Here is an 18,882-nt window from a genome sequence, read left to right on the forward strand (position 1 = left end):
CGGCAAAAGCCTAACAGACAACTTCTTAGAGAAGTACGCTGTACTCCAAGCACCAAAAACGCTGAAGAACTTACAATCGATACTAGGCTTCCGGAATTTCGGAAGAACTTACATTCTAAATTATGGGGAGAAGGTTAAACCTCTCTACAAATTAATAAAACCTGATTTTAAACCAATAAATTGGACTCAGAAAGACACAGAAATTTTGAGATCACTGCAAACAGACATGCTAGCTAAAACAAAATTAGAAACACGTGACAATACACGCAACCTTGTAACCCGAGCCATAACAGGAAGATGCGGATTCACATATCTGACCTCTAATGAGGGAGAAACAGTACCAATAGCTTACAAATCACATTTGTACACACAAGCAGAAAAAAGTTTCAGTCTTACAGAAAATACTGTAAAGCCGGTTCAGACGGCTGTAGCAAAAGAAAGAGCCAAGCCCAAGGCAAAGGAATAACTGTTTTTACAGCAGAAACAGCCTTTGAGGCATTATTCAGCCCAGTTAATCTAAAAACGGTGGACTAGATCCAAAATGGATACAGTGGGAAAATTCTCTTGCTGCAAAAGACGTGACATACTATTTTGTCCTGAACATGAAAAAACTGAATGATTTGAAATATGAAGAAGAATATCCTCTGCCAATCGAAATTCTGCCTCTCCAACAGTACTCTTATATAATCTATATGGACAGATTTGTACAACATTACAATGTGGATAATAAATCCTACAATGCAGCATGCGCGATTGTTAAAGGTCACTGGCTCTGTGGTAAATTCAGACCTAAAATAACAAAAACGGAATCACTGAGAAACTGTTCGGCTCAGAGAGCTTAAATCAGATCTTTAAAGATGGCGCTTGAAAATGCCGATTGTGAATTCCCAACACTAATAGTGTGCGATTCGCATTTCTGCGTCAAATCTTACAATAATGACTTGCAGAACTGGGTTCAAAACGAATACAAAGATGACACAGGTGCCACAATCAAGCATAAAATGCTTTGGGAACAGGTAGTTCTTTTACAGAAAGAACTACAGAAGACTCACGTGATACATACTCTGAGTCATCAACGTGATGGTGTTCACGTTGCAGGGAATTCATTGGCTAATACAGCCACAGCGGAAGCAACTAAACCGGCTTCCGTAGCCACAAAAAAGCATTCAGCAAAATACACAGACGGGGAAACCATGCTGGCGGTAAAAACGGCTTCAAAAGACAACATGTGCAGCACTACCCGTGAGCTATCCACTCAATTATACATACTTAATTGACGCAAACTCCGTTCCTTTTGCTCAAATCTCTGGAGTGGGGGATAGAGTAATTCCAAACATGAACAGGAGAGTCTTATTAATAGCAGACACACACATGGGTGAAAGTTCGAGACACAAACAGATCAAGGAATCTCTGACAGAATTACAATCAGAATACTGGTGGCCGGGGATGAGCCTACAACATTATAAATTTGCAAAAAGCTGTCCAGACTGCAACAGAGATTGCAGTAACGAGCCAACCGGAGTATTGCCATGGCCATTTCTGTAGTTAGCATAAGGCTACCTATACGTAATATCCAGCCACCCATTAATTCCTTTTAAGACTAGATTCACTTAAAAATGTGGCCCCAGCGCTCGGCTGACGCCAGAACTGTTATAAAAGATTTGCGAGTCTTTATCGGCACATACGCATTTGCCATGCTACATTCTGACCAGGGTCCTGCTTTTAGCTCTCCAGCTATAAGGAGGCCATAACCAGCATGGGCATTGAATTGCGGTACTCTTGTCCCTTCCATCCTGTGGGAAATGGGATTGTGGAAAGAAAAAAACGAGACATAAAGCAATCTATAACGGCAAAGGTACTAGGTTCGGGTGAAGTGTGGGTCCAGAATTTAATAAGTGTCCAACGTAGTCTTAACAATCTGCCAAGAAATTCTCTAAAAGGTTCCAGCCCGTACGAACAATTGTTCGGAACTAGAATGTATATTCAGGATTTAGATAGTCAGACTTCAGTGGTAGAAGATAAGAAAAAATGCTTTGACATCAAAGATCGTTTGGCTGTTTTACAGGACTTAAATGAAACAAGAAAAGCCCTGAGCAACATAAAGTTAAAACAACAGCCAACAACCACTGAAGATACACCATCTGTCCCAGCAAGACCTGCCTGGATTCCAAAGATTGGGGATCTGGTCAGAGAGAAGATAGCAGTGAAGAAGGAATTTGGGCCTTCCTACAGAAAAGCAGTACCTGTCTTAGCTGTCAACGGAACGGGATCAGTTGTACTACCGCCCCTTGCTGGTAAAAAGGAGAACCAAGTTGTATCCATCGACCTGGTAAAACCACAATCATGTGGCCAATAATAAGTAGTAGGCCCAGTGGACTCCCAAGAAATAGCAGAATACCAAAATTTGCTACAATCCAAGAGGTTCAAACTGAGAGACTAATCACATTTGACAAACCTGCAGTGAATACAAAAGGACTATGCAACAATGCCATGGAACTTGTGCCTCTTGAAACCCAAATTGAAACAGTTCGTCAAGAAATACCAGTCTACAATGATGTAGCCTCAGACTGTGCTAATGAGAGACAAATTGAGAAAGCAATTCCAACAATTGACAGAACTGCTTCTGGCTACTTCATCAATTTCGATAACTTTTCAGAAGATCAAAGCGACCCTGAAGTAACGCCATCAACAAAAACTTTTAAAGACAAAGTAACAGAACTCTTTCATCAACTCAAAGAAACCAGAAACCTATCTGAATGCACCATTGATTGAATTTTGGATTGTATTAGGCGTACTCATACTCCTACTCTGCCTAATTTTAGTTCTAATTTTAGGAAAATTTATTACAGTACAATGGACACAGCAAGTCAGAACGTCAACTTGGTCCTAAAGCCACACAAGTCATCTCACATTGAGAAAAGAGAACTATTATCAGTGAATGTCACAGCCATTCCAATACCCGGCGGGGTAGTTTGGGACAAAACGGATTACAAAATCTATGGCCCGGTCGAACTCTTGAAATATCCTCATCCGTTTAAGGTTTCATTAAGTGACTTTGTAAAACCAAGTACATTCTCTGATGATTGGGACTTTGAAAGCATAAATAATAGGATGTCAGATTTAGTAATGTCAGCAAAATTTTACAGAACATGATTATTTACAGGGTTCATCGAACTATGAACAAATGTATTGCTATAACCACTATGCACATCACTACTTGCATAAATCTGTTCAACCTAGAAATTTCCATACTTCTCAGGGTTTAACACAAGTGATGCAGAAACATTTTATTACAGACTGTTAGATAAAACAGGGACAAAAACTATGCTGACAAATACTAAATTGATTTATTCGGAAACATTTTATGAAAAAATTATTACATTTGGTTTTGATTTCTGGAAGAACAACATTGACACAAAAACCATCTGGGGTACAAAAGAATGGCAGGTCCAAGGATTGGAAGCATTATTTCGAGCCTGCATGATCCCAGAACAAATAATGTTCTTAAATGACACCATTCAACAAACTACTTGTCTTGGTCTAGCCAAGATTAAAGACGTAACCAAACCGTCTATTCCAAAGCCAATACCTTATAATACAACCACAGATATTGAGTTAGACTTATCCCAAATTTTACATCAAAACAGAACACATCCTGATTGGAAAAAGTGGTTAATCTGGCCTACAGACACAAATGACTGTCAAGATAGATTCCTTAACAAAATACAGGGGTTAAAAATGACCGGACCAGACCATAGATACTCCCAGAGACACCATCCAGGGATAGGAACAACATACAGTGTAGGGAAATTATGCCTTGAATGGCTACAAACATCCACACTGGCAGAAAATAAGCAACACTTGACTTTACTTAAAGACAGTGCTGACTTGCGCGATTTCATAAAGGGACCACGCAAACAGCTTCAAAAACATTTCATAGCGGCCAGTATATACGCTGCGTACAACGAAGCTTGGAAAGTGACTCAAATTGAGACAGCAGAGAAAATACGAGAAATTGATTGTATTAATTTGGAAAAATCACTTTCCGTTGTGGACAATGGGTTAATGACTCTGTCCTCCAGAATATATTCACTGGACAGTATTGTATCATCTGCTATCGATATAATAGATCAGGACTTGCTAATGTTACAACACGGCCAGTCCCAATTACGTTCTATTGTACAGCTAGGCTGGACATTGCAAAACCTGCTTTTGGGCTATGTGCCATGGCGTTTAATCAACACAACGCCATTGTTCTCTATCTTTACCCTTACTGATAAACAAATCAGTTTGGCACAGAAAGGAGCAGACTATACGATTCTGAGCATTGAAAAACTTCAGAGATTACCTTTGACAATGTCAGAAAGACCTGTCATTGAATGGATAATACACAGAATAATCACAATTCCGATAACAACTTTCCAATTTAAAAACTGCCAAGAGTATATACCCGCAGGCCAGTATGAAAGGTTGGGTAAAGGGTACATTAAGTCATCATGGAAATTACCTTATACACACACATGTTATAGTGACAAAAACCAGAATGTATTTCTTAGTGGTAATAATTGTAAACGATCACTAAGCGGTATACTTCTGTGCAAAGGTATTAATTTACATGGGGCCTGTGAGGGGACTTCAAATAACCTTTCATACCACCAGCACGGCACACCTGCAACACAAAAAGAGCCATTCTTTAGACAACTTTCTGACGGGAGTTACGTTCTAATAATGGATCACAGCTGTTGTGGCATGGTGCCAGGGAAAGCATATCTTGTAAGCGTTAGTTCCATGGTGACTTGCTTATGCAAGCATTGTATACAAATGTCCCTACTGATACAGAGGCGACGATTTGGTCTCCCTTGAATATCTCTTCTATACGAATTGATACTTTAAGCAGAATGAGGTCTGTGCTTTTACAGACAACAGTGCCTATTACGTCATCAAAAGAAACGTATGATCTTCAAGTTGCAAGGACAACGGCAGAGATACATACACTTTTATCAACTAATTGCCCTGTGCATTTCGTAGAAATGCTAAGCCAAATCCTAAATATGTCAGATGCCAGAGGAATCGCACATGTATTTAAGACAATTTTTTTCTGGACTGTTAACACCCTTCGAAGCAGTCCTGGGCACCTTTCCCAATTTTGTCCATTCGGTCTTTGGAGGCCTACCACTACTTTTGGGACTCCTAGCAGGAATTTTATTTTTGACCCTTCTGCTCCGATATGGCAAGCCAAAACGCCGACAAGACTCCAGCAACAATGGAAGAAATTATCCTAGCTATACGCTATCGGGACAGCACAACTAAAGTCTTTGGATTAGCCCAGCTAAGAGATCTGAATATGACCTGGTTTATTTCATTCAGACCTATATGGCAGAACTGCATCTTACCTGTGCTTCGATGTATGCTATGCGGAGAAGAATACGTGTTGGACACCAGTCTTACACTACAATCAGCAGTACCAATGGATATCGATACTTTGCTAAGTCCAGTAACGGCTCATGCATCGTGTTGTCCCAAGCGGTTACCAATCCTGATGACGGCATTCGTTGAAACTTCACCACTACGATTATGTGGGAGTGAAGCAAGAAATGAGAGCAACATCACCCAGGTACGACCTTCTGTGAGCATTGCTGATCCTGACACCGATGATAGCAATCATTCTCACGACTGCCCGGTTACAGCATTTTCAACCACGGTCGAACTTTCACCTGAAGCTGTAGACTGTTTTTTTGCACATCTTCTCCCCTGAACAAAAAGAATACATTTTTAAGCAAACCAGCACACAGCGTTCCCCTCAACACTGAATTTGGCGATCAGCTTGATAAACAAAAGCTTCTGAAAACATTTGGAACTATTTTTTCCCCTGAAAACTAAATTATTTTTTCCAAAATTCCAAAATATTTACCTTTTTATGGCACATGTACTCTGCTTACAGTAGAACTATTCATAAAGAACAGAGCTTCTATTTTTAGTAATTCTAGAGACAAAATATTACCTCAGCCTCTAGCACACTTACAAGTATTTGCATTTATATGTGATGAAATAGTCTCGACCTTCTTTTCTGTATTAAGAGACATTTCATGTGTAATTTTCGCAAATCATTCATCTAAATATATATGCATCCTTTTTTACTGAATGATTACACTGCTTTAAAACGTACAGTACCAATAATCTTTCGTGTATTTCGGATACACCATTTCAAATGCAAAATGTATTTTGGCGTGGGTTGGAATACACATGCACCTTTACATGTTTACTATTGCTTAGTTTTTAGTAAATGATGAACATTAGATCATGGAGTGGGTATTGTGTTTTTATCTAGGAACCTCATTCAATATTACCATTTTATGCCCTTGTACGGCTATAATCAATAATATCCCTATAATGGCATAAGAATCAGATCCATATTTCAGTAAATCGCCCTTGCAGTCCAAGGCACGGCAAAAGCTACTTCCTTAGATTCCTAGAAAGCACAACGAGTTCTTTCAACACACCAAACCTCCAGCAACACGGGAAATCCCCGCTTGCTTTGTTTTGATTTGTAATAGAACTCCTGCGAGCACTGTAAGAACGGCCAGTTCTTAGTGACATCTTTATTGACGTCTTATGTCCAAACCTTACGTCAAACTCGGCACCTTTCAGGTGTAAATATACCAACGTTGCCTTAAGCAAACACACGGTGGTGGTTTTGGAGCAGAGTAGCTAATCTACTTGCCGAGAGCCCAGCAGACGCGAAGAGCCCACGGACGCTGCCCCTCCTCTTTGACGCGCTGAGAAAGACGCTGTCTTTTCTCCTGCCGAGAAAATCCAGCTCCGGCGTTTCCAGCCTACCCTTGCGGGTGACTGGGATATCGAGTCCTGGGACAGAGATACCAGACCTCCTACATTCTATTCCAAGGTACAGTGCTGACTAAACCCTTAGAGAGAATTCTTGAGTTAGATTCTTGGCAAAACCAACTTAACTTAAACTGCTACTTACTTACTCCTTCCCACGTATTAGGCTCAGGTCAGGTATACCGGGGTAGGTGTATTTTAGAAGCACCAGTTGAGCACGTTAGCCAATGTATATATGTATGTAAATATTTTATCCATTTTATCCATTTTAAAGTATCTTATGGCTAAGAAACCATATCCATGCTTTTACAGTATTATTTCATAATACTCCTTTTACTGTACATACTTTACTTTATATTAAGTATTGCAATTGTGCCAATTCATTTCTCTTGCATGAGAAGGAAGACTGCTCAATAAATAATACCTTTAATTGAAAACGCCCGTCTCTCTATTCTCTGCACTCTGGTGAAACTAAGAATGCACATCTGACTGAGTGAAATAGCTGTCTATTGTTTTCACACGACTCTAGAGATTTAGGGCCAGATGTATCAAGGCTTTTGCGACTCGCAAAGGCTGAAAATCGCAGATTTTCGGCCTTTGCGACTCTCAAACGGCCGTTTTGCGATATTTCACATGTATGAAATAATCGCAATTTATTTAATCGCAATTATTTGCGATTCCTTCTTTTGCATAGCATTTAAGGAATCGCAAATTTTGCGATTCCTTAAATGATATGTATGACACATTTTTGGTGTGCGAATTTGTGTAAAAAAATCGCATTTTACCATCAACTTGTAGTTGGTGGTAAATTGCGATTTTTTACAAAAATGCCCTAATTGGCATTTGTAAGGGTGGCATGTGACACTCATACATGCCCATAGGGCATGTATGTGTGCCACATGCACACACATGTAGATTTGAGGGGTGCAGCAGGGTGTCTTTGAGACACCCCTGCACCCTTGAAATAATTCTCAAATTGCGATTAGCAAATTGCGAATTCGCAATTTGAGAATTACTGCACAATCATTCCTATGGGCCTCCTGGCCCATAGAAATGAATGGGAAAATTATTCCTTAATTGCGATTAGCAATTTGCTAATCGCAATTAAGGAATTGTAAGGAATCGCTAAAAAATAGCGAAATTCTACATACATACCATTTTGCACTTCTCAAATAGCGATTCCTTAACAATCGCTATTAGAGAAGTGCAAAATGGTTTCTTGATACATCTGCCCCTTACTCTTATTGTGAGGGAGCAAAGTTGTCATGTTTATGCGGTTGTCGGAAGCTGAATCCCTTCTTGTCTGAGCCAGGGAAGCTGATCCCTTCCTATTCATTTAAGAAAGTTTCCAGTGACCTCTGAGCTAGCTGGCACAAACCTAAATTAAGTCTAACATAGTCAGTAGAGACCTAGATGACCTCAGTCCTACGTCTACACTGCTGTTTATGTTATTCCAATCCGCAGAGCCTATTGGGAAAATAGGAACTACACTACATTGTGGCATGCTTCTATCATGCCACAGTTGAAAACTATGGGGCAGATTTACAAGCCCCTTGCAACACTTTAACGCCGCTGTTGCATTACTTTTGTGGCGCAGCGGCGGCGTAAACAATTCGCCACTATGCAACATATTTACAAGGTGACACATCTAGGGTGATGCGTCATGTTAAAAAGACCTGTGCCACATGAAGCCTGTGTCAGGTTTCATGTGGGAGTTCCTTCGCAGGCTGGGCGTTCCGTCGCAGAAACGCCCTGTAAAAGTGACACAGTGAAATCTACAAGATTTAAGCAGGCGTAAGGAGTGTTGCAGCATATTAGATATAGGGCACACTTGAGCAGTGCTGGAGGTGTGCCTGCGTCACCCTTACGCTGACAGATGAGTCATGCATCTGTCTATCCTTGCGCCATGGGGCGCTGCATTGTAAATGCGGTGCATCCATGATGGCGCAAAGGTTTTTTTAAGTCTCGCAAAATAACTGCTGCATCCCTGCTAATATGCAGGGACGCACCAGTTATTGTAAATCTGCCCCTCTCTATTTATGTTTTACATAAATGCTTAGCAAGTAAATCAAATGTGCAAAATAACACAGGGTGTTTTCATGTCTTTATTTGGTTTTCGAAAAAAAAACCACATCATGGAGCAATTGTGGCTGCCTCGTAGCACTTTGAGGAGAGGTGTATTAGGTCGAAGTCTGAGAGTGCCAAGTCCAAAGGTTCCTCCTGACTCAGTCCTTCAGAAGGTGTTAGGGTTTGCAGTAACTCTTTGGTGATTCAAATAGTGAGAAAAAAACGTATGTGGGGAAAGGCATTGAAGAGACTGCCTTTATGTCCCAACCCAAGCCACAAATGTACAGTCAAGCAGTTGAACAAAAGTGAAAGTGATAGAAATGCAATTCTGTGCCAGTCACACAGAGTTACTAAAGTCCTGTGATTAGTATAATCAAGGCATATTCTTTGTGAAACATGTGGTTTCAGGTCTCCCTGGTATGCCTGTAGGAAGAACAGTCCAAAGTGTGTTGTCTTAAAAAAAAAGATTTACCTTAGCCTTTGCACCTTGAAGTGTGCTGTGCAGTAGGTTCAGAATTGCAGACCTAAATCTTCAAGATGACTGGTAAATCTTTAATGCTGTGTAGTTTGTGGGCTTTGTGGGCTATGTTTTTTGAGAGTTTCACTTGGATGCTGTAGCAGTAGAACAACTCAGAAATACTCACTAGTACAACATACTTAGGAACTCATTACAACGCAGGTTGGATGAGCATACAACTTACATAGAAGTAGGAGTGGAACCTCCCGGCTAGTAGTTGGTGGTTAAACCCCCATATTCCATAGCGACTGCCAGCACAGCTTTCGGAAATATGCCATTTTCAATTACAGCTTGAAACAGGGCAGCAATACAAGCTGCAATTGAAAAAGGCATATTTTTAAACATGGATGTATTGTGTGCCAGGCATATTGTGGTGCCTGGCATGCAGTGCATGGATGGTTCGAGGGGCACCACATGTGCCAACTAGCCCCCTTAGCGAAGGCCCAGGGGCCCTGGTAGGGGCCACCAAAGTCCCTTTCCATCTGCCATTCAGGCAGTTGAACTGATGTGAAAAGGCAGAGGTAGATGGGCATTGTAATCCCTACGGCAGTGCCTGAGGCACCATCTCAGTTGTAGGGATTATGAGCCTGTCGGAAACACAGCTGTCAGTCCCTCCGCCCAATGTCTCTGACTACTGGATCAGAACCGCTTCTGTAGATGTTGGTGGGCAGCCATTGATGGCCTGTCGATGGTGGACCCACAGACATGGGAATAAGGCACACATTTTGAGACGGGGCTGCAGAAGGAGGAGGACACCACAAAACATGCATAGGTGATTGGTAACATTTTTGAGACTTCCACCAGAATGAATTTTGATGAAAAGATAATTAAATAGTTCCATTCGTTCTTCTTTACAAGATCTCATTTTGAGAAACTGAACTCATTTGAGTCCTGTACACTTCCAATTACATGTGGTTGTCTGTGGGGACTAACTATTTGACCTCATCTACTCACTGTATACACACATAGACTATATGAACTTAGAACTATGCTACAGGATAAACACATTTTCCTTGAGCAAAATTTGAATAATAGACAGCTATATTTGAGACTCTCCCATCCTGCTAGCTCAGTCAACCTGAATAGACTTTTCAATAAATTAACTAAGAGTACATGCGTCTTAAAACTGTACCTGACTACAACTGATGTCTTACTTCTCGACTCCAATGACTCTCTCCATCAAGTCCAAGAATGACCTGAAAATGTATTCCTTCTGCAACCACCCAAGCCCTGGATTCTAATGCAGATATCTTGGTTTCATCATTTATCAAACTCGTAATATGTCTGAACACATCTTCAAACTGACAAAAAACTGCCTCCATTCAACATCACCTACTGAGAAATCTCACACCTTTCATTTGATTATTTGCTTCAGGTCAGTACTACAAGTACTACAAATAGTACTGCTATCTTGTTTGAGTGAAGGAAATTAAGTTCTTGCAGGTCCTCTCAAATCATCCACTGTGCACCTCAGTACCGCCCTTTATGGGGCAGCTCATTTAGAGACCAGAGACCAAAAATCAGATGATATCACTTCCAATTTAAGAGATATACACTGGCTCCTTCCGGAAGCTAGAACTGAATTAAAAATGTTTTGCATAACCCAAAAGCCCTTTATGCTAGAATAATTTCGTATGTAAAAGGTAAACTTCATAATGTGTGTCAGCAAGAATCAAATTCCACTTACTAATGAAGATGCCAGCAGCCAAGAAAAACAAGTCTTCTCATTTTTTTGCAAAGATATCGTAAATGTTCTGGAGTTCATGGGGACACAAAACTTTCTTTTTCAATGAGAGATTTTGTTCAATCTTTACCTTTAGCTCTGTCTCTTCCATCAGGCCTGGAGTATTATTTATAAGGGCCTTGCCTTGCGGCTACACCACTTTTCAGTGACACTGCGATGGCGTAATCAATGCGCTATATTGCGCCCTATTTACAATGTGATGCATCTAGGCAGATGCGTCACCTTGTAGAGGCCTGCGCTACATTATACCTGCATCAGGGATAATGTATGCAGGGTGGGAATTCCTATGTAAAAAATACATAAAATGGCGCAGGGAACTCTCTAAGATTTCACTGAGCTATTTCTATGACTTCACTGCGTCACAATCCTAACACCTGCTTCAAGCAGGCATAAGGAGCAACTCAGGACTTTTTACATGGGACTCGCCCAGGTGTAATGACACATCGCTGGAGTTCCGTCAGTTAACTGACGCACTTCAGCAATGCATCATTATTGCGCCACCAGATACGTCAGGATACCTGACGTATCTGTTAAATCCTTGCGCCATGAAGCTCCATAGTGTAAATATGGTGCATCCATAGTGTTGCAAGGATGATGCAATGAGAAGTCTTGCATCGCAGTTTTTACCTAGCGAAGTACGACTTTTCATAAATGAGGCCCCTGCTTTTTTAACTAGTATTCCAGTAATAACTACTGCTAACTGTTCATATTGCATACTTAATTATTGTAATTTTGATCACTACCCTAGCAGCTTAGTCTCTCCTATATATTTTCCTCAAATAGGTAAAAGGTTGATTTTTTTTGTTACAAAGGAAAATATTTTTGCAGATGTTGCATGCAGTGGTGGCAATCCCAGACTACTGGTTTTGTGTGTTTTACAGGTCCACCTATACATACCGCCCAGTTAGACTCCCAAAAACATCTGAAAAGTGCAGGTTTGAGCCAACTTACCTACTTGAGCAGAGAAGCCAGATATACTGGGAACCACGCATCTATCACAACTTGTCTGGAGAAAATATGTATTCGACACCAATCAACCCTTCCAGAGACTGTCGAGAATACAATTATATATTAGTGGGATCTGGAACTCATTTCACCTAAAGATGGACACACACACACGAAATTCACATTGTACATATTAAAAGGCTTTATTAAATATAAAATATTTTCATTGAATAGTATTAAAGTTCCAGAATGGTGTTATCTGTCGTTCGTGAGCAGTAGTGGATTGCAATATTAAACAATTGGCCTTACTTCCCTAAACAAGGCTGCAGACTGAGAAAACATTGATTAACTATGGGTGAAAGGTATGCAAGAAAGATTCCTAATCATGCAGCTGTTGCGAAGCAAACATGTAGCCGTTTCTGATCAATGGTGTAGAAGGCTGCTGAGAAGTACAGTAAGACGAGTGCGCATATCTGGCCAGCACTTCCTCCCTTAAGCATATATGCATACACATATGTGGGGTATGTATGTAAAATTAATCTAGCCAGGTGAAACACAGTGCTAAATTTTACGATACTGTTATTGGTGCTTCAATGGTGCGTGGCTTCCAGAGTCTCATGGCAATGATTACTTCAAGATTATTACAAGTAAGCCCTCCTGTCAGCCTGCCACCACCGCTCTGACAGGAGGACTACCAAGCCTGTTTTGCCCCTGCCTGACGGATTACGGTGCACCAGTGGTCTCAAGTCAGAGGCTGTGTAAGGCTTGTAGGAGAGCCATAACAGCAGACTGCTGCCATGACAGAGCCTGCAGCATGTTCCTGCACAGTGTGGCATACATGCCACACTGTGCAGGAACAGGGGTGAACTTCCTGGGGGGCACAACCTGTGCCCCCCTCAGGCATCCCTCTCCGCCACCCTCCGCTATGAGATGGGGGTGGAATGCCAACTCGTAATACGTTCTGCGGTGCCAGCATTGGCATTGCCAGCATATTGAGGCCAGTTGCTGACCGCCTGCACAATGGCATCCTTTATCCCAGTGGAACCAGCGGTCTTATGGAGGTCAACCTACAACCTATGTGCTGACCGCCAGGCCCATTGTTTGCCTGACCGCCGGATTACGAGTGTAACCCAGGGTGGCCGGGCGGTGCTGCGGTGTTCTCACAGCGGCTCATAGGAGAGCCTTAACAGCAGACTGCTGCAGTGACAGCACCTGCACCACGTTCCTGCACAGTGTGGCATGCATGACATTATGTGCAGGAATGGTGGTGCAATTCCTGGGGGCACAACATGTGCCTCCCCATTGGCACCACCAGGCCAAATTTGCCTCTCTAGATGTGAGAAGAAGGTCCAGGGATTCTGGTTGTGGGTGGTAATGCCAGTATTTGTCTATAATAAGGGAGTGGATTAGCTCAAGGCACTGGACCCTTCCAGCCTCTTTTATGGAACTGAACGGAGAGAATGTGAGTGATAGCTCCTCGTTTCTTTAAGAATTGGTTCTCCCAAACCACTACGATGTTCAGAGCAAGGGATTATCCCAGGACCGTTATTCTACTGTATACTAATTACAATCTGGGCATTTTTGCCTTGAACAAACTTGTTGCATAAATTCATTGTACCTAAATCAAAGGAAATTGCATATTGCTGTTATGCTTAACAAATAAGCCTTGAAAAAATCCTGGTCCAATAGACCAAGAAGGGCGAAACATGTGTCAGTTGTTTCTGCACATCTAAAAAACTTTGAAACAAGACAAAAACAAGAATGCAACTAATAAAAGACTTTTTGAAAAAAGAATATACAAAACTTCCCTTTGTTTCAAAATTATACATCAAAACCAAATAGGATACTTTTTGGGAGAACCAATTCTTAAAGAAACTAGGAGACAATGCTCACATTTTCTCCACCCAATTTGCCTTTCTGCCAACCTTTTCATGGCAGGCTCACCACCTCGAAATCAGAGGTGGAATGCCAAATTGTAATATGCTTGACGGTGGCAGCATCAGCATATTAAGGCAAATAGCAAACCACCGGTGCAGCAGGATTATTGATCCTGGTGGAGCTGGCAGTGTCAGAACTGAGGCTACTGTGGGTGGACCCAATGGGGTGGCGATGGCCGGACCGCCACCAGGAGTACAGTGGCCCTGAGGACTGCCATACTTGTGATAAGGCCCTTAATATGCTTTGCAGGATTGAATGTTAGTACTACACAAGCAGGTATTGAGGCAGAAGAGGAAAGGCAAATGAATTCATCAGACATGGATTCAACATCATAAATCCCTCTCCACCATACGTAGGCTATTAAAAAGAAGAAGACTTAGACATCGTGATCATATCCTCTGCTTGGAAGTCTCTTCGCAATCCTGTATGGTGAGCTCCAGGGAAGCAACTACCATAATAGAAAATATGAGATGGCAGACAATGCCAACAATAAGGCTAATGGCCTTATTATGAGTTTGGCTGTGCAGGGTAGGGCCGTCCACTCCCGCTCCACCAAAGTGTAGGAACCTTCCACCGGATCAGGAGTTTTCTCCTGGTCTGGCGGGTAGTTCTTTGGCATTCCCAGGGTGGTGCCTTTGAAATAGGCACCTCAATCGGAACGTCAAAGGCATTACCTGCACCTCATGGACAGCTGCAGTCCGTGCCATGCAGGTGCTGATGTGCATGCACACGAGAGGGGCAAAACATCCCTCTGTGTGCATCCACATGGCGTGAGGCACCAGGGGATTCTGTAGTGTCCCCTTTGCTTCCTGTTTCTATGTGTGCTGCATTGCGCATCACACATTGAAACAGCAAAACGGCATGCATGATTTTTTACGTGCTGGAAGGTATTCCTTCCTGCACATTAACAATCATTTTAAAAATAATGATTTGCAACTTCTATGCGTGCTGCTCTAAGCAGCACACATAAAAGTTACAAATCGCCATTTAAGATTGTGTATGTGCAGGAAGGGACACCTTCCTGCACATAAACAATCATTTCCCCCGAAAGAGGCACCTTTGCACTATAGTGCAAGGGTACCTGCGTTGGCGCTAGGCAGCTGAAATTAGTCAGCCAGCACAGGGGGAAATGCAGGGCTGCATCCTATTGCTGTAAATACGGTGCAACCTTGCTTTTCAGAAGTGGTGGAGCACAGCGTTAAGCCAAGAAGGCTAACGCTGCGCTCCTTCACTTCTTTGTAAATATGCCTCTAAATCCCATGGTATTATGTCGCAAGGAGATCCTTCACTATAGATTGGATTTAACATTGTTGAAACGCAGAGTCAACATTTTACCTTGGGGAGTCATATATTAGGTTCCAATGACATCAGCAATAGATGTGTACGTTTTCTTACTCATCCTTTTTTCCTTGCGCTCACAGTAGATGGATCTCGAAAAATTTTATACAAAGACATGGCGAAGTGTGCGCTCACCCAATGATGGATCTGTCATTATTGCTGCAGATGCAGTGCTACTGAGAACCAGATTGTTAGGGTTCACAGTACCCGAAATATGGCTGTACTGTACTACCCAATACAGAGGAGAATAGTTCAGCCTGTATTTGTTCCTGTTCTATTGTTGCTGTGCTGCTCCGTACACTAACTGTATTGTCAAACCTTACCACGGGCCAAAATTGTGGAACACTCTACCTTTCCACATCAAAACTGCTCCCACGCTTCTAAAATTTCGTAAAAGCCTCAAAACATGGCTATTCTCTTCCTCCTACCCCACTGTCTAGACTCCCCTGACACCCTCTAGTGAGGTCTGTGAATTAGCGCCGAGACACCCTAACGGGTATTTGTTTGCGCTTTAAAAATTGCTCAAAATAAATAAATAAATAAAATCCACTAAAGACTGCAATACCACCTATCTTCTTAATCACCCAATACTCAAGGGGGCTTTGAGATTATAAACCTCAATTATACTGGAATATGACAGTGTTAGATATCACTGATTGTGGGGGTGGTCTCTGTCGCACTGGCAGGCAGTTATAGTGATCTGTTGCATGTCTTTAACTCTTGCCTATATGCCCTCTCCATCTTCTGTATTCTTCTGCTGCTCCTCCATAAGACAGCACCATTTACTCACTCTGTAAATGAAGACCATGATGATGAATCCTCAATTATTTCAGGTTGGTAAAAATCCTGCTGGTGATCCGCTATATGTAAATTAGAGCGATAAAATAGCACCACTTTCCAATGATGCTATGAATACAATCCTTGTACAATTAGGCGGGACTCCCAGCTTGATTCCTGTCCTGAATGATATTTTGCTCTACATTCTCCATTCTAATAGGCTGACTCCCCCTCTTACCTCCCTATGTAATATGTCCATTACCTCATCTGTTGTTCCCATTAAATGAACACATGATGAGCCTTCATCTTTTGAAAAATCATGTACAATTCAATCCGATATCACTGTTGATGCTTCCTGTGAGTATTTTAAAAATCTGTCAACCGAGAGCTTTGAAATGTAGGGAAACTTATGGTGATTTAGATGTTTTTTAATCCGAGTTCTGAGCTTATCCTTTCACAGAAACTGCTTTGCGGCTTCTCTTGACAATCTTTGTAGGATACTCAATCTGGGCGACTCTGATGCTTTGGTCTTTTTAGTTTTGTCTGCTGCATTTAATGTTGTTTTTTATTTAATTTTGATTGTGCTCCACCTAAAGATCAGGGTTTTGCCCTTTGACCCTTGAATTTCTAGCTTCTTTTCTAACTGACAGTACTTTGGCAGCACTTGCAGCTTTCACCTCTACAGCTGTTAAGAGTTCCAAGGTGCGCCTCAGGAAGCCGCTAAGTTCTTTTTGTGTTTACGTTAATTTCTAACACTAGTGATACACAGATCCGTGGGGCATATTACCAAGCAATAGCGACAATTATCGCTATTGCATGGTTAGAGACAAAAAATTACCGCTGAGCTGCAGCGATTTTTATCGCAAATAAACCTTGGTATTACCAAGGTTTATCGCAAATGCGATAAAAATCGGCCGCAATGCATGAATATCGCTGAAAAGTCAGCGATATTCATGCATTACCGAGCTAATGCTCTTAGCCATGTTATCCACCTCCCATTGGATAACATGGCTAAGAACTGCTTAGGGCAGGTGTCAGCTTTTGGAGATATTCGCGCTTAGCGTGAATATCTCCAAAAGTTGGTAATAGGAGATAGCGATGTTAGCGACTGTTTCCAGTCGCTAACATCTTGGCACGCCCACTTTGCATGTCATTAGTGATAAATATCACTGACATGCAAAGTGGGGCCCAAGATGGTCGCTATCTCCTACTAGCTGTCGCTAACTGGTGATAGCGACAGCTAGGTAATAGGGAGATAATTTTATCTCCGCTTTATTGGCTTTTAAAGACAAAAAAGTGGAGATAAACCCCCTTGTTAATATGCCCCCTTGTTACTAACTTAGAGAGTGTTGCCCCCAGTGTGGTCAATTTTAAACAAGTGTGAGTGAACTCCAACTGTCTCCAACTCAAATAAATCAAATAGAGTTTTTCCTGCTTAGTAGACAAATGCTTCTATGGACCAAAGAATGGTGGCTAGTAAAACTTGCTCCTGTGGCCCATTCTAGGAATCTGGGTGTTACAGTTGATTGCAAATTGTCCATGGCAAGTGGCAAAAGTATCAGCAAATTGATTTTCCATTCTAAAAATCATGCATGCAATATTTAAGGTCCTCCCAATAGAGCCATGGAAAACGGTTGCTCAAATCTTGATTATAGCTAGACTAGACTATGAAAATGTGCATCCTAGCTGGCTTATTGGCCCGGTTTCAGGTGATCCAAAATGTAGCTGCTAAGCAAATTCTAAGGCTATCAAGAACTGAAAAACCCTTCGTTAAAAGCATTAAATTAACTTCCCATTTGCACAAGGGCCCTTTTCAAGTCCCAACTGCTTGGTCCATGGAGACTGGATACATCGCCAAGATTAATGTCCTCTATTGCCCCAGGAGTCATTTGTACCTCTCTTCTTGATGGTTCCTGGATTCCTCGATGACCTGCCGACTGCCACCTTTTTTCTTGCCTGATGCCCATAAAAGTGGAACAAACTGCACATCTTTATCACAGAGAAGACCGGATTTGCTCTTTAGTATAAAATAACTCATAACCTGACGTTTCCTGCAATTTGAAATTAGTTTCTTGTATGACATACATGTATTTTGGCATTTTAGTGCTAGAACATACTTTCCTGGGAAACTGTTTTCGTGGAAGAGGTGTGGCGCAGGAGCCAGGGCGACTGACAGCTGGATTCTGGGGCTCACGGTTCGATCCCCAGCTCCGGTGGCAGGCGTCTGCCCAGCACCATGTGAGTCTGGGCAATAGCTCGCTTAATCGTCCCGACGGCCCAGCGCCTTGACAAATTCGGGTAATTGTTCTCGCTTTACAAATACTGGACATTTACATTTACTTTTATAAATACTATAGTGTAACATAACACAAATTAACACTGTGTCAAATAAGAAATTTCAAAAAGCATTTGAGGAGTATTCACTGGTGCATTGTAATACCATACCCTATGTCAATTAAGGGTAGCCAAGAGTAGCAGGGTAGCCTTGCTTTCTGGTGCAATATGTATATAGATGGAAGAACCCAATACAACCCAATAGTCATCTGTACAGTGTATACACTGCTGGGTTTTTTCAATAAATGCTAAAGGGCTAGCAGCCCTTCTGATGCATTGTTGACTCCTACATGATTGGGAAGGGGTTTCTATCTTGCTAATGGCTATGTAGTAAAGTTCCCTATTTTTTACATAAAAAAGGTTAGGTAATTCATGGTGTAGT

This window comes from Lissotriton vulgaris, chromosome 4_1 (genome assembly GCF_964263255.1).
Source record: "Lissotriton vulgaris chromosome 4_1, aLisVul1.2, whole genome shotgun sequence".
In the NCBI taxonomy this organism is placed as follows: Eukaryota; Metazoa; Chordata; class Amphibia; order Caudata; family Salamandridae; genus Lissotriton; species Lissotriton vulgaris.